Consider the following 15,358-nt stretch of genomic DNA (forward strand, 5'->3'; position numbering starts at 1 on the left):
GTGCCCAGTTACTCTGTCCTCAGGGATTAGTCGCAGAACTTGGATTTTCTGAGATGGAAATGAGATGAAAATAGGAGGCAGTTCCTCTTAATCTATACAAGGAGGGGAGATAAGAAAAAAAAGTACCTCTGGTGAGGTGGGAGGAGAAGCAGTGGATCTAACTGAGAACAACAGGCTTCTGGGAAGTTTGAAGGAGTCTTGTATTTTTGAAATTCAAAATTTATTAAAACTGTGATCCTTGCATAGAAATAAAGGATTTTGTGTGAGAGTAGGAAACAAAAAATAAGACTTTCAGCTTTCATCACTTTCATACAGATGTCCTTTACAAGTTATTGTTTTTTTATGTGTTTTTTAAATTTTTTCCTCATTGACTTCTCTTTAAATATTAATAAAAATGGCTCAAAAGTAAAAGAGATTCAGACAGATAGACATAGAAGGAAGGTAAAGGAGGGAAGAGGACAGGAGGAAGGGGGGGAGGGGAGCAGAGTTTTCAAAGCACTTCCCATCCCCATTCTTTCAATACATTAAGCAATTATTAAGTCCCTATGATGGTGCAGGCCCTGTACTAGATGCTAATGATATGAAAACAAAAGTGAGACAATTCCTGCTTTCAAGGAGCTTATGTTCTACTGGGGGAAACATATAGATGGATAATTAAATACAAATTATGTACATAAATGCAAAGTAATTGAGGGGAAAACATTAATAATTGAGTAAATTGGAGGAGGGAGGAAATGTAGCATTTTAAACATTGTCTAGCTTCCCAAACTCCAAAGCAAATTTCATAAATATGTAGATCCTCTGGAAAATTACTCACCCAACTAACAAAAACATGTTTGTTACATTAAAGACATTTTAGGCTAGACCTTGGAAAGGAACTCTTTTTTCTTGCAGGTCCTAAACTTTGCAACTGAACTTACGGGTTCTGCTGATGATGTTAAAAGTTCCACTCTTTACCAAAGAAGAAAGTTTGGTTCTTTTGCATTCCCTCAGCCCATTTTATCTGGTATTATTTTATTGGGTTAAATGTCAGTATTCAAAATACTTTCCCAGAAAGTGAGCCTGTCATAGAATGTGCAAGCATGTGGCAAACATTCCAGAAATCTGAGGTTCCCCTTGAGTAGAGAGAGGGTGACAGAGACAGGTAGTAGAGGAGATAGAAGATGGTGAAAGAGAACACGCTTCTTGGCTAACACCAGTCTTGGAAGAAAAAATGAAACCAAAACTCTGACTGAGTAAGTCACAAAATCTAAGTAAGCTTTAATTCCTTCATCTGTCAAGTAAGTGAGCAAGACTCGTAAATCTCTGATCCCATTTCCATCTAAAGTTCTACGACTTTATAATATTCTCTTAGGTCCAAGGGGCTCTAGTCAACTTTGTTCTCAATCCCCACTCCCACCTAACCTCCATCATCTTGTGTGTTATCATTATTTACATATTAAGAATATACTTACACAGGTTTAAGCAAAGATCCTGGGTACTTGCCACCTTCTCTACTAAAACAGCCGCCTTTCTACTGTTATCAATATATGAGTGAATTCTGTCCTCTATTAATATATTAATACATCTTATTCATGTAACTTGACTCTAATCTAGGAGGCAGATTTATAAAATAGGGCCCATATTCATAGCATTCTTCACTTTGGAGAGTAGTTAGGAAATGGTTCATACTTATTCCCCCATTTAGAGACCACAATTCTCTAACAATGGGCTGGGGGTTGAACTCCCAGTCCTGTGCTAGGAAAGACTCAAAGTGCCCCTCATGCTGAAAATGAAGGAATACAGAGAAACCTAAGGAACAGACAAAAGTGAGGCTAGGGCAGGATGGGACCTACCAGTTTCCTTCTCTCAGCTGGCTTGTTCCTCTCAGAGCTTTTGCTACTTGGACAAGTGCCTGCTATAAAACATATCTCTTTCCTGGCTTCCTTTATGTCTCAATTAAAATCCCAACTTTTATAGGAAGCCTTTCTCAACCCCTCATAATTCTAGGGTTTTCTCTCTATTATTTCCTATTTATCCTGTATATATAAAGCTAGCTAGCTAGCCAGATAGATACATAGTTACATAGATACATATATGTATGTGTATATGTGTATATATATATATATATATAAATATATATATAGGTAGATCCAGTGATTAGCACAGTGCCTGGCACATAGTAAGTATTTAATAAATGTTTATTGATTGATTATGGGACAATTACTACCTTTCCCTTCTCTTGTTCTCCTCCAGTCCCCCAAAGCTTTATCATCACCCTGCATGAAAACACTCTCTTTGCTACCCTCCTCCTCTGCACCTCTTGCAAACATGTGCACCCCACACTCTCCCAAACTAGAAAGACCTAAAAATCAAAGCAGGCTTTGTACCCAGCCAACCCCTTTCAGGGTTTGTTGCTCTTTTTAAAAAGTATGTTATCATGGAATCTCATAACCTACCCCAACAAGTAAATTATTACTTAAAAGACTATCCCTTATACTTCTAAATGTTTTAGCAGAATTCCCTTAGCATGGAAGAATTTGCTGACTTTTTACAATTTTAGCCAAAATTGAGTTGAAGCATGTGATTGAAGAGAGGAAAGACAGTGGGGAAGAGAAAATTCTATTGCTGGTGAAATTTAAACACATCAAGGATTACTCGGTAGGGTCTAGTCAACTTGATATATTTTTTAAAATGAAGCTCATTTCAGATTTTAGTTATGTGGGGAGAGCTCTGGCAGGCAGCTATGTGGCACAGTGGATAGCCTGGAGTCAAGAAGACCTGAATTCAATTACGGGCTCAGACACTACCTGTGTGACCCTAGACAAGTCACTTAACCCTATTTGCCTCAGTTTTCTCATCTGTAAAATGAGCTGGAGAATGAAATAGCAAACCAGTCAGGTATCTTTGACAAGAAAATCCCAAGTGAGGTCACAAAGAGTCAGACGCAACTGAAAGAACTGAACAACAACTCCATAGAGATTGTGGTCCTCTCAAGAGCAGGAACTGCCTTTTACCTTTCTTTTTATCTCCAGTGGTTACCACTGTGCCTGGCACATAGTAAGTACTTAGTAAATATTTATTGACTCAATGATCAAGTCTCATCATTGGGTGTCATATATTTGACTCAGGTCATTATAAACTGGTGCTATTCCTTTCTATTGGTCTTACAGAAGAGAGTGGATAAACTTGTTGGAGTTAGTCAGAAAGAGCTAAAAGGAGTTTAGCACAGATCAGAGACCAGAGACCTGAGAACAAACTTGGGTGATTAAGGTCCAAATAGAGCTTACCTTTCTGCATACACTACCAAGTTCCCCTCAGATTAGGAGATTGCATTTGTAGATAGAAGAATCAAGTGGTTGAGTAGTAGAAGTGCCTCAACCCTAATGACCTAAAAGGTCAATAGCATTGTAGTAATATAGAAATTATATTATTTTATTATTATATATTTTATAATATATTATAATATACAAAATATAATTATATTATTATATAAATATAAATATATTACAATTATTATAATATATAGTATAATATATATAATATAGTAGTTACGTTGATTAAATATGAGTAATAATTAACTAATTATATAATTAAGTAATACCATAAGGATTCAGACTTTCCAAATTGAGAGGTGATCTCACATTCTCTAACTTGCCACCTCAGTGACCTCTACAATCCACCAGCTCTACACTAACTCACTGCCTTAAAGGCTTCAATTTCCTTTCAAAGGAAACAAACCTAAGACCATTTCCCATTGGGTGTGTATAGTCCAAATAACTCATGTTAGTACTGTACGCAAAATCCAAGTCTTACTCTCCTGAATTATGACTAGGTCTGGGAAGTCTTAATGGTCCTCCACAAAGCTGAGATTTTAGGAAATCTCACTTAGAGAGAGAGAAACAAAGACAGAAAGAGACAAAGAGACAAGAGACAGACAGACAGAGAAAGAGAGAGAGAGAGAAAGAGAGAGAGAGAGAGAGAGAGAGAGAGAGAGAGAGAGAGAGAGAGAGAGAGAGAGAGAGAGAAAGAGAGAGAGAGAGAGTCTTAGAAGGGAAGGCTCTACCAGTTGGGGATATCTGTGTGCTGCCTCTCAAGAATTCCATCTCCGGAACTGAGAAATGGCCAAGATATTAAGGGGATCTCTGGGGTGGAATTAGTATTGAGAGCTGTAAGGAGTTATGTCTGGCACCCTCATTTTATGAATGAAGAAACTAAATTCCAAAGGAGGAAGTGACTAGGGGAGATCACACACATAGGTAGTAGTAAGAAGTAGAGCCAGAATTGGAAACCAGGTCCTCTGACTTGAAATCCATTTTTCTTTGCATTGTAGTAAGTGGATTCTGTTTAGTGCAGTGTTAAGGAGAGTTTCTGGGTAAAATTTAGTCATTTTTTTGGTAAATTTTCTTTTTTCTCTTTTTTAAAATTTATTTATTTATTTTAAGTTTTCAACATTCATTTCCACAAAATTTTGAGTTCCAAAATTTCTCCCCATCTTTCCCCTTCCCCCACTCCAAAACGCCAAGCATTCTGATAACCCCTTCCACCAATGCCCTCCCTTCTAACATCCCTCTCTTCCCTTATCCCCATCTTCTCTTTTGTCCCGTAGGGCAAGATGAATTTCTATACCCCATTACCTGTATTTCTTATTTCTCAATTGTATTCAGGAACAATACTCAACATGTGTTCCTAAAACTTTGAGTTCCAACTTCTCTTCCTTCCTCCCTCCCCACCCATCCCCACTGAGAAGGCAAGCAATTCAATATATGCTATATATGTGTTGTTTTGCAAATGACTTCCATAATAGTCATGTTGTGTAAGACTAACTACATTTCCATCCAACCTATCCTGCCCCCCATTTCTTCTATTCTCTCTCTTGACCTTGTCCCTCCCCAAGAGTGTTTACTTCTAATTGCTCCCTCCTTTCATTTTCCCTCCCTTCTATCATCCCCCCCCCCCCCCCGCCCCGGCAACCTGCTTATCCCCTTCTTCCCTGCTTTCCTGTATTGTAAGATAGATTTTCATACCAAATTGAGTGTGCATGCTATTCCTTCCTTGAGCCAAATGTGATGAGAGTAAGCACTTTTCCCCTCTCCTCCCCCCTTTTTCCCTCCATTGAAAAGGCTTTTTCTTGCCTCTGTTATGAGAGATAATTTGCCCCATTCCATTTCTCCCTTTCTCCTCCCAATATATTCCTCTCTCACCCCTTAATTTTATTTTTATAGATATGAACCCTTCCTATTCAACTCACCCTGTGCTCTGTCTGTGTGTGTGTGTGTGTGTGTGCATGTGTGTGTGTAATCCCACCAACTACCCAGATACTGAGAAAAGTTTCAAGAGTTACAAATATTTTCTTTCCATATAGGAATGTAAACAGTTTAACTTAGCAAGTCCCTTATGATTTCTCTTTCCTCTTTACCTTTTCATGCTTCTCTTGATTCTTATGTCTGAAAGTCAAATTTACTTTTCAGCTCTGGTCTTTTCATCAAGAATACAAGAAAGTCCTCTATTTCATTGAAATACCACTTTTTCCCCTGAAGTATTATACTCAGTTTTGCTGGGTAGGTGATTCTTGGTTTTAATCCTAGTTTCTTTGACTTCTGGAATATCATATTCCATATCCTTTGATCCCTTAATGAAGAAGATGCTAAATCTTGTATTATCTTGATTGTACTTCCACAATACTCAAATTGTTTCTTTCTAGCTGATTACAATATTTTTTCCTTGACTTGATAACTCTGGAATTTGGCTACAATGTTCCTAGAAGTTTCTCTTTTGGGAACTCTTTCAGGCGGTGATCAGTGGATTCTTTCAATATTTATTTGCCCTCTGGTTCTAGAATATCAGGGCAGTTTTTCTTGATAATTTCATGAAAGATGATGTCTAGGTTCTTTTTTTGATCATGGCTTTCAGGAAGTCCTATAATTTTTAAATTGTCTCTCCTGGATCTATTTTCTAGGTCAATTGTTTTTCCAATGAGGTATTTCACATTATCTTCCATTTTTTCATTCTTTTGGTTTTGTTTTGTGATTTCTTGGTTTCTCATAAAGTCGTTAGCCTCCAACTGTTCCATTCTAATTTTTAAAGAACTATTTTCTTCAGTGAGCTTTTGAACCTCCTTTTCCATTTGGCTAATTCTGCTTTTTAAAGCATTCTTCTCCTCACTGGATTTTTGGACCTCTTTTTGCCAGTTGAGTTAGTCTATTTTTAAAGGTGTTATTTTCTTAAGCATTTTTGGGGTCTCCTTTAGCAAGCTGTTGACTTGCTTTTCATGATTTTCTTGCGTTGCTCTCATTTCTCTTTCCAATTTTTCCTTCACCTCTCTTACTTGATTTTCAAAATCCTTTTTGAGCTCTTCCATGGCCTGAGACCATTGAATATTTATTTTGGATTTCTGGGATACAGAAAACTTGACTTCTGTGTCTTTTCCTGGTGGTAAGCATTGTTCTTCCTCATCCAAAAGGATGGGAGAAGATACCTGTTCACCAAGAAAGTAACCTTTATAGTCTTATTTTTTTCTCCCTTTTTTTGAGAATTTTCCCAATCAGTTACTTGAATTTTGGGTTCTTTGTCAAAAGCAGAGTATATTCTGTAAGATCTCAATTCCTCCAAGGTGGCACAGTCCAGTCTGCACACTGATCTGGCAGCAACCAGCAACTTTTGTGTCCAGAATCTGCGCAGAATTTCCTCTACAACAGCCTCACCTCCAGTTCTGCCATGACAACATTCAGGGCTGAGATTCAGATCAGCTGCTCAAATCCCACTGGGGCTTTATGATGAGACCTCCAACAATGGATGTCAGCTGCTGCCCACTGTGGGAGCCACTGCGGCCTGCTTAGGCCTCTGTCACCACTGCCTGGGGCTGGAGCTATGAGGGGGACCCTGTTCCCTTCTCAGCCAGCTGAAAAAACCCTGTCACTGACCTTTGGCACCTGTGGGTTGAGGGATCTGTGAACCCCCACTGCTGTCACTGAGGTTTCCATCCCTGAGGCCTGCTCCAGTCCTCCTCCCTGCACTGTGTGATCAAGGCTGGGCTAGGCTCCACTCCGCATCTGGTGTGACAGACCTTTTCCACCTTGGGCTGGAAGTCTCCACTCAGTCATTCTGTGGTTCCTACTGCTCTAGAATTTGTTGAGAGTCATTCTTTACACGTGTTTTATGGGCTGTGGGATAAGAGCTAGAGTATGTGCATCTTTCTACTCAGTCATCATGGCTCTGCTCCCTCTTTGGTAAATTTTAGACAAAATGAAAACAAAAAACTACATAAATCTTAATTCTAGGCCTCTGTTAGGTAGGTCTCTCACACTGCTGCTGAAATGATGAATAAGACCCAATTATTAACTACAGAAATTGCCTAAAGACTCAAGGTATATGTCTCCTGGACTTATTATTGTAATAGTATCCTAATTGATCTCCTTCCTCACAGTCTCTCTCTTCCCCATCCATCTTCTATTTAGCTAACAAAATAAACTTCTAAGGCTCAGGTCTGGCCATGTCACTTTCTTGCTGAGAAATTCGTGTGGGCTACATGACATTCTACCTCATGTTTCCATGATTTTCATTCGCTGTATCTCATGACAAGAATGCTCTTCCCCCTCACCTCCACCTTGTTAGAATCTCTGATTTCCTTCAAAACTTGGCTCAAAAGCTTTGTAAAAGAGGCTTTTCTCAGACTCTAACTGCTAGAGCCTTCCCTTCTAAGATTTTCTCTCTCTCTCTCTCTCTCTCTCTCTCTCTCTCTCTCTATGTATATATATATATATATATATATATATATATATACACGTATGTATATTATAGATACAATGTATATAGATCTGTATGTATATAGACACATATAAAGCTTTGTCTATATTATATAAAATATATTAAAATTATATAATATAAAATTATTGATTATATATAAATATATAAAATTATATAATATATAATTATATATTATAAAATTTTATTCTATAATAGTATATAAAATAAGTATATATCTATATATATACACATATAAAACACATATGGTAATAGCTGCAATAGATAAAGTATTTATTTAGATGTTATTTCATTTCTTTGGAATGTAAGGTCCTTGAAGGCAGAAATTATTTTTTTGCTTTTCTTTCTATCATCAGTGCTTAGCACAGGTCCTGGCACATAGTAAGAGCTGAATAAATGTTTGTTGAGTATTTGATTGTTTGACTTCCCATTGCCTGTTGAATAAAATGCAAACTCCTAAATCTTAGTCTTATTCTTTTCCAAAATCTGGCTTCCACCTGGTAGTTCCTCTTCATAAGCTGCATTCTAGCCCAAATATTAGCCATACTCCAAACTTAATACTCCATCCTCTGCTTCCAATTACTCACGTAAGCCAATCCCTGAGTTTGGAATACATTTTCTGCTCATATCTTCCCCATCCCTACCACCTCCACTCCCAAGAATTCTTCTCTTCCTTCATCACCTGAGTCAGTTGCCTGATCCTCATTCGCTATGTTTTGATTCTCAATTTTCTCTCCTTCCTTGTCTCCCTCCCTCACTCCTCCCCTTCTCCTCTCCCTCCACTCTCCTCCCTCTTACTCTTCCTCCCTGTATATCTCTTCTACTATTCTCCTCTCCCTTCCTTCTACTCTTTTCTCTTCCTCTTTCCTTTCCTCTCCCTTCCCTTCCCTCCTTTTCTACCTTTCTCTCCCTCTCTTCTACTCTCTCCTCCAACTCTTCTTTTTTCTCTGCTCTTCCTCCCCTTCCTTCCCCCTTTCCCTCCCCACTAACCTCACCCTCTCTCTGTCTCCTCTTCTTTCTCCCTCCTTCTTTCTCCCCTAGCTGCTCCTTCCTCATTTTTTATACTATACATGCTATGTCCTGCTGAAGGTATGTAAGGTTCCTTGAAAGCAGAGACTGTTTCAATTTGGTCTACCTAGTAGGTGCCTAATAAAGGTATTTTTAATTGTGTTGAACTGAAATGTATCTATTTTCAAATATTCAAATGGTTATTGTGTTAGGAAAGAGATTAGACTTTTTCCAGTTGGTCACAGAAGATGAGCTATGGGTGGAAATTGCAAAGAGGTAAATTTAGATGTGAGGTCAGGGAAAAAAACTTCTTGATAAAAATTGAAAGATTAGGTAGTTGACCTCAAATGATGATGACTTCCCCTCCAATCCTTCACTGAAGGTCTTCAAGCAAAGATTTGCTGACCATTTATTCTTTGAATTATAGAAGAGATCCTTGTTAAGGTGCCGGTGGAACCAAATTGTCACTGTGATCCCTCCAAAATCCAAAATTCAGAGATGTTCTCTCCCTACTCATAGTTACAGAATATGGCATCATGTTGGTTCTAAAAATGTTTTATATAATGCAATACCTATTTAAGTGCTCATGATGTCTCTTGTCATGTTTCAACAAATAAGGACAAAATCCTCTGGGTAATTGTTTACTAGATGATGCAGGCACTATGAGTCAGTGGTATTTCACCCCCCACCCCATGCCACATGTCACAGGGTAGCACCTAGCAATCTAGGTAGATGCCAGTAGAAAAGAAGCATCTTTTTTTAAAAAAGAAGAAACTAATAAGAAAGAGAAAGAAAGAAATGATACACTTATCCCCAGCCTGGCAGTTAGTAGATTTAAGTTATAATTATCCACACTTTAAGAATCAAACCTGAAAGGCTTCTTGGCCTGTGCGGTACAACTTTGGAAGAATACACCCCTTTGCATCCACTCAAATCGCACATTAGCAACGGTGGCTCTAAGTAGTAGCCTAATTAAAGAATGATTGCTGTTTCAAGGTCTTGTTATTTCAATTCTTTAAATTCCTAAAGGTGTTGACTAGAATGTGAATCACTTTAGAATTCTTATTAATTTTCCAGTATGAAAAGATGCATTTTTACAACCATAAGCAAGGAGAAGTTGATGTTTTATTCAGTACAGCCTTAATAAATTTATTTGGAGTGATTCCTCTTATAAACAATTTCTTCACCAAACTAAGAGTTTCTGATTAGGGCAGTAAATATTCTCCAGAGTCAGAACTGCTTCAGAGGCTGATGGAAAAATCTGGGGTTGATATCATACTCCAATGACATGATATTTCCAGTGCATTGGAAGCTGATTTCCTGAGATGGTCAGTCTTCTGATGGGCATTTCTCAATTTACCCTCAGATGATAAACACAGATTTATCTCAAGGCCCAGATTTGAAGACTTTGTACCTCAGTAGGACCTGCCAGAGCCTGCTCTCCAGTAGCAAAGCCTCTAAGAATCTAAGGTCATACTTCCAAGCCATGATGAGGAATGAGGGTAGGCCTCTGTTAGGCTTCAGAATCTGTGATATGGTAGTTTGCATACAAAACTCATAGGAAGAAAAAAGAGTGAGCCATGCATAGCTTAATGACCAGAACATAACCTTCTGATCCTATAGTCTTGCTCAAGGATAGAACTACTTTTAGCGTAGACAGGCTTGAACCAGGAGATAAAGTCAAGTCAGTAAGCATTTATTGTTTACCATGTGCCAGGCACTGTGCTAAGCACTGGGGATATGACCTGTGCCCCTCCCCCCCAAAAGACAAAAACAGCACCTTCCTTGGTCTCCTTTAATGCTTGTTCTTTCCTTCTGAGATTGCCTCAGTTATCTTGTATTACCTTTTTTTTGTATATAGTTATTTTTATTAAGGGAGATTAGGAAAGATTTGGGGCAGAAAGTAGGATTTTAGCTCAGACTTAAAGAAAACCAAGGAAGCCCCAGAAGGTGGAAATGAGAAGAAGAAAAATTCCAGGTATGGGGGGTGGCCAATGAAAATGCCTGGAGTCAAGAGATGGAGTATCTTGTGGGAGAAACAGCAAGGAGAGCAGGATCACTAGATCCTATAGTACAAGAGGTCAGTAAACTATAAGAAGACTGGAAAGGGAGATGGATAACAGTTTATGAAGGACTTTAACAGTCAAACAGAAGATTTTATATTTGATCCTGGGGATAATAGAAAGCCATTGGAGTTTATTGAATAAGTGGGAAGGGTGGAGTAACATGATCAGACCTGCACTTGAAAAACATAACTTTGGCAGCTGAGTGGAGAATTGGCTATAATGGAGAAAGACTTGAAGCAGGAAAACCAACTAGAACATCGTTGCAATAGTCAAGGCAACTGGAAAGACTTATATGAACTGATGCTGAGTGACATGAGTAGAACCACGAGAACTTTGTACACAGCAACAACCACAGTGTGTGAGGAATTTTTCTGGTAGACTTAGTCCTTCACAGCAATGCAAAGGCCTAAAACATTCCCAAAGATCTCTTGAGACAAAATGCCATCCACATCCAGAGAAAGAACTGTGGAATCAGAATGCAGAATGAAACAGACTATTTTGTCTTGTGTTATGTTTTGGTTTGGTTTGATTTTTCTCATGGTTTCTCCCATTCGTTTTAATTCTTCTATGCAGCATGACTAATGTGAAAATGTGTCTAATAAGAATGTATGTGTAAAACCCATATAAGATTGCATGCCATCTCAGGGAGGGAGGGGAGCAGGACGGGGAGAAAATTTAAGACTTATGTGACTGTTAAAAATTTAAGACTTATGTGGTTGTTAAAAACTGAAAACAAATGAATTTTAAAAAAACAAAGCAATATTCTATGCCCAAGGTGATGAGGGCCTGCACTAAGGTGGTGTCATGGGCAGAAAAGAGAGAAGGGGTGGAGGTAATCTGATAAGAGATACTGGAAAAGTAGAATTAACAGATATGAGTGGATCAGGGCAAGAAACCTGTGGCATTGAGGCCACATATGACCCTCTAGGTCCCCAAGTGTGGCCCTTTGACTGAATGCAAACTTCATAGAACAAATCCATAATTTTATTCTATGCAATTTGGATTCAGTCAAAGGGCCACACTTGAGGACCTAGAAGGCCGCACATGGTCTTGAGGTCGCAGATTCCCCACTTCTGGTCTGGAAGCACTGGGAAAAATAAACCTGCTTTATTAGCATCAGGGTGTGCCATCAAAAACTATTCACTTACCTCCATTTCCAGTGAGGAAGTAGTGATGTACTTAACTATCTAGACTGCACTAGCTAATAGCTAATAGTGGGTGATCCTCAAACAAAACACCCCGTCCTGGACCCTCTTCTCTTCTCCATATATACTATTTCATTTATATTCATATTATGTATATTCATATTATATTCAATCATATATATATATAATTTCATTTAGTGACCTCATGAACTCCTTGACAGATTCAATTGCCATCTCTGTGCTGATAATTCTAAGATCCCTTTCTCCAGTCCTAATCTCTCTCCTACCCTCCAGTATCGCTTCTTCAACAGTCATTCTGATATTTCAACTGAATGTCCTATAGACATCTTAAACACAAGTCCAAAACTGAGTTCATTATCTTTTCCCCAAAACTTGTCCCCTCTTTTTAAATTCCCTGTTATGTTGAGAGTATCACCCTATCTCCAGTCACCCAGGATTATCATACTTCTCCTTCTCACAACCAACTCCCCCACCATCCATTACGTTGCCAAGTGCTGTCAATCCTTAGCACAGCATCCAGTATACAGTAAATGCTTAATAAATGCCTGTTGATTTGACTACCATTCAGCTGATTTCACTAATGTGGACATTTCTAGGGAAAAGAACCAACATAGACAAGCAAAGTACCTTCAGTTGCATGACTGGAAGGTGTGGATGTACATAAATAGAAAAGGAAAATTAAAAGTCTTGACTGTCTATATTGAGAACCTGAGAGGAGAAATTTGTGGACGGTCATTTTTGTTCTTGTTATATGTTATAATGAAGGTGGACTTTGTCCCTTTAGAGGGTTGGATGAGTGGGATGATGGAGAAGCATCTTCTAAGACAGGATATATTCTGAAATCTTATACTAGTGCAGGAATACTAGATAATCAGCAATTAGATGTAATGCCATTGTATTCAATTGTTATTAGGCACCTACTATGTGCCAGGCACTGTGCTAAGAAAAAGGAGGCAAAAGATTGCCCCTGCCTTCAAGGAGTTTACAGTCTAATGGGGTGGGGGGGGGGAGAGAAACAACATGAAAACATGTATCAAGCAAACTATATACAGGATACATAAGTGATAATTAAGAGAGAGAAGGCATTGTAATTAAGAGTAGTTGGGGGAAGTTTCCTACTAGAAGTGGTATTTTAGTTGGGACTTAAAGGAAGCCAGGAATGTCAGTAGTCAGAATGGAGGAGAGGATGAAGGAGAATATTTCAGGCATGGGGGATAATCAGAGAAAATGCATGGAGTTGAGAGATGGAGTATGGAACAGCCAGGAGGCCAGTGACACTGGATTGAAAAGTACATATTGGGGAGGAAAGTGTAAGAAGACTAGAAAGGTAGGAGGGGATTAGGTGTCTGTATAATAGAGACAATAACCAGCATTGCAAGAACATGTGGTCTGGGTCTCAAACTACAGAGGTCAAGTCATCACATGAATTGATTCTCCTAGGCTGAGGATAGACAGCTCTATACTGCTGGTAACCCACTTCCACGGTACATGATGCTGCAGCTACAGCCACATGGGCCCAATAATTGACAGATTCCCAAAAGCAGCTAGGAGAGCACCTGCTGCCTGTACTGTATTAGCACCAGAGGCACTGACAGGTGCTGGAGGAAGGAAATCAATTCTGAGGGCCTCTCCAAGAAGGATCCCTGGGTTGTGTCAGATTAATTACAGGTACACAGGATGCAATATTTAACCAGCTTCCTGCATTCTACATCAGGAATCTCTGTGGTGCGGTGCAAGGAGAATACATTTGTGATGGCAGCCATTGCTTGACCAATTAGAGTTGTAACGGCACTTTATGACCATTTGATAGGCCGTGCATCACCTCTGTGAGGGAGGTGATGTGTCTTTCTAGCTAATCGCATTTGTGAACAGGAGCAAACAGGAACAACAAAGCAACAAAAAAGAAATGCAAAGAATTCCTTTACCCAATGGAATTTCCTCAGCATGCTCTACTTTGAGTTTGATCTTACCCAATTCAGAAAGCATTTATTAAGCACCAATTGTTTTCAAACCACTGTGCTAGGTACCAGGGATATAAAAACAAAATGTATAATAACGTCTTCTCTCAAGAACTTCAAATAATGATGAGCCCAGGCTGCTGGTAGATAAACATTCTGTTCCCTTTTCTGCTTTGTTCCCTCTACATATCGAATCCCACATATGACACTTACCACCTATGTGATCTTGGGTAAGTCATTTAACCTCAATGTGCCTCAGTTTCCTCATTTGAGAAATGAAATGGTTGCTTTAGAGAGCCTCCAAGATCCCTTCCAGCTCAAAACCTACGACTCCCTACTTACAGGTCCTCCTTCTTGCCCTCCCCAACTCTAGCCTGTTTCTGAAGAACACTGGGGTGGGGACAGCAGAGGACTACAAGGAGAGTATTTGGACAAATGAACCAAATATTAGCAAAGTACTTTTGTTTCCAAACTTTTGGCTAAATTTGATCACTGAGAGAAGTGAAACAGAATCTGAGAGATGTGTAATAGTCAGAGCTCAAGACAGGCAGAACAAGGGACAGTAATAGTCAACACAGAACATTTAGAATACAGTGAGATGTTCTTGAAACTTAAGCCCAGACTCAGACTCAGCCAGGGGCTTCTCCTATAACCTTATTCTTGGCACAGACTACTTTTTTACGGGAAATATAGTCAATGCAGTGATGTTTCACAGATAACACACAGAGGCACTGGAGTTTTTGGACTTCAACCTCTAACAGGTTCACTCTTGATCTGATCAGATAGGAAGATGGCTTTGGAGGGGTTGATAATTTTTCTTTATTCTAGTCTATTCTTATCAAAAGGGTTGCTGATAGTGGAAACACTAAGTCCTAAGGCATTCCCTAATCACCCTTCTCACAGAGGCCAGCCTGAAGGTGGGGGCAACCACTCCTACATCTTGATGGGGTCAATATAGACACGCATGACATTCCAGCTTGTGCACTCCCCTACCTCCCCTCAAGCCTCAATAGGAGCTGCTTGAGGTAGGTACATGAATTCCTCTTTGCATTACCTAAATCCTAGATGGACTCCCCTGCTTACTGACCAATGCCCTCTTGCTTTATAGGGCAACAGACACAGAAGGCATCTTTCCAACACTAAGCTCACAGGTTAAATTTAACAATACCATCATTCAGAGATAGCATAGTAAATATCACATTATATCACCCCTATATCTCACTGCTCAGTCTTAGGAGGATTGTCTATTTCAATTTTAAGAATTACTATCTAGGATCCTTGGGGCTATTCTTGGAGTTATTATCTAACACTTGAAAACTAAACATTGCCATGGCCATGGAGCCTGAGAAACTAAACTCTAAAAAAGGAGGGAACAGCTATTGATGGTAAATTCTGACATTAAAGACCAGGCATACTC

At 39.1% G+C, this 15,358-nt stretch overlaps 1 protein-coding gene across 7 annotated transcripts in view; it reads left to right on the forward strand.

Moving 5' to 3' along the window:
- Positions 1–15,358, forward strand: part of PHACTR1 (phosphatase and actin regulator 1) — a 668,125-nt gene that overhangs the window by 250,297 nt on the left and 402,470 nt on the right. The window lies entirely within an intron of this gene.

The sequence above is a fragment of the Notamacropus eugenii genome, chromosome 4 (genome assembly GCF_028372415.1).
Source record: "Notamacropus eugenii isolate mMacEug1 chromosome 4, mMacEug1.pri_v2, whole genome shotgun sequence".
NCBI classification, from domain to species: Eukaryota; Metazoa; Chordata; class Mammalia; order Diprotodontia; family Macropodidae; genus Notamacropus; species Notamacropus eugenii.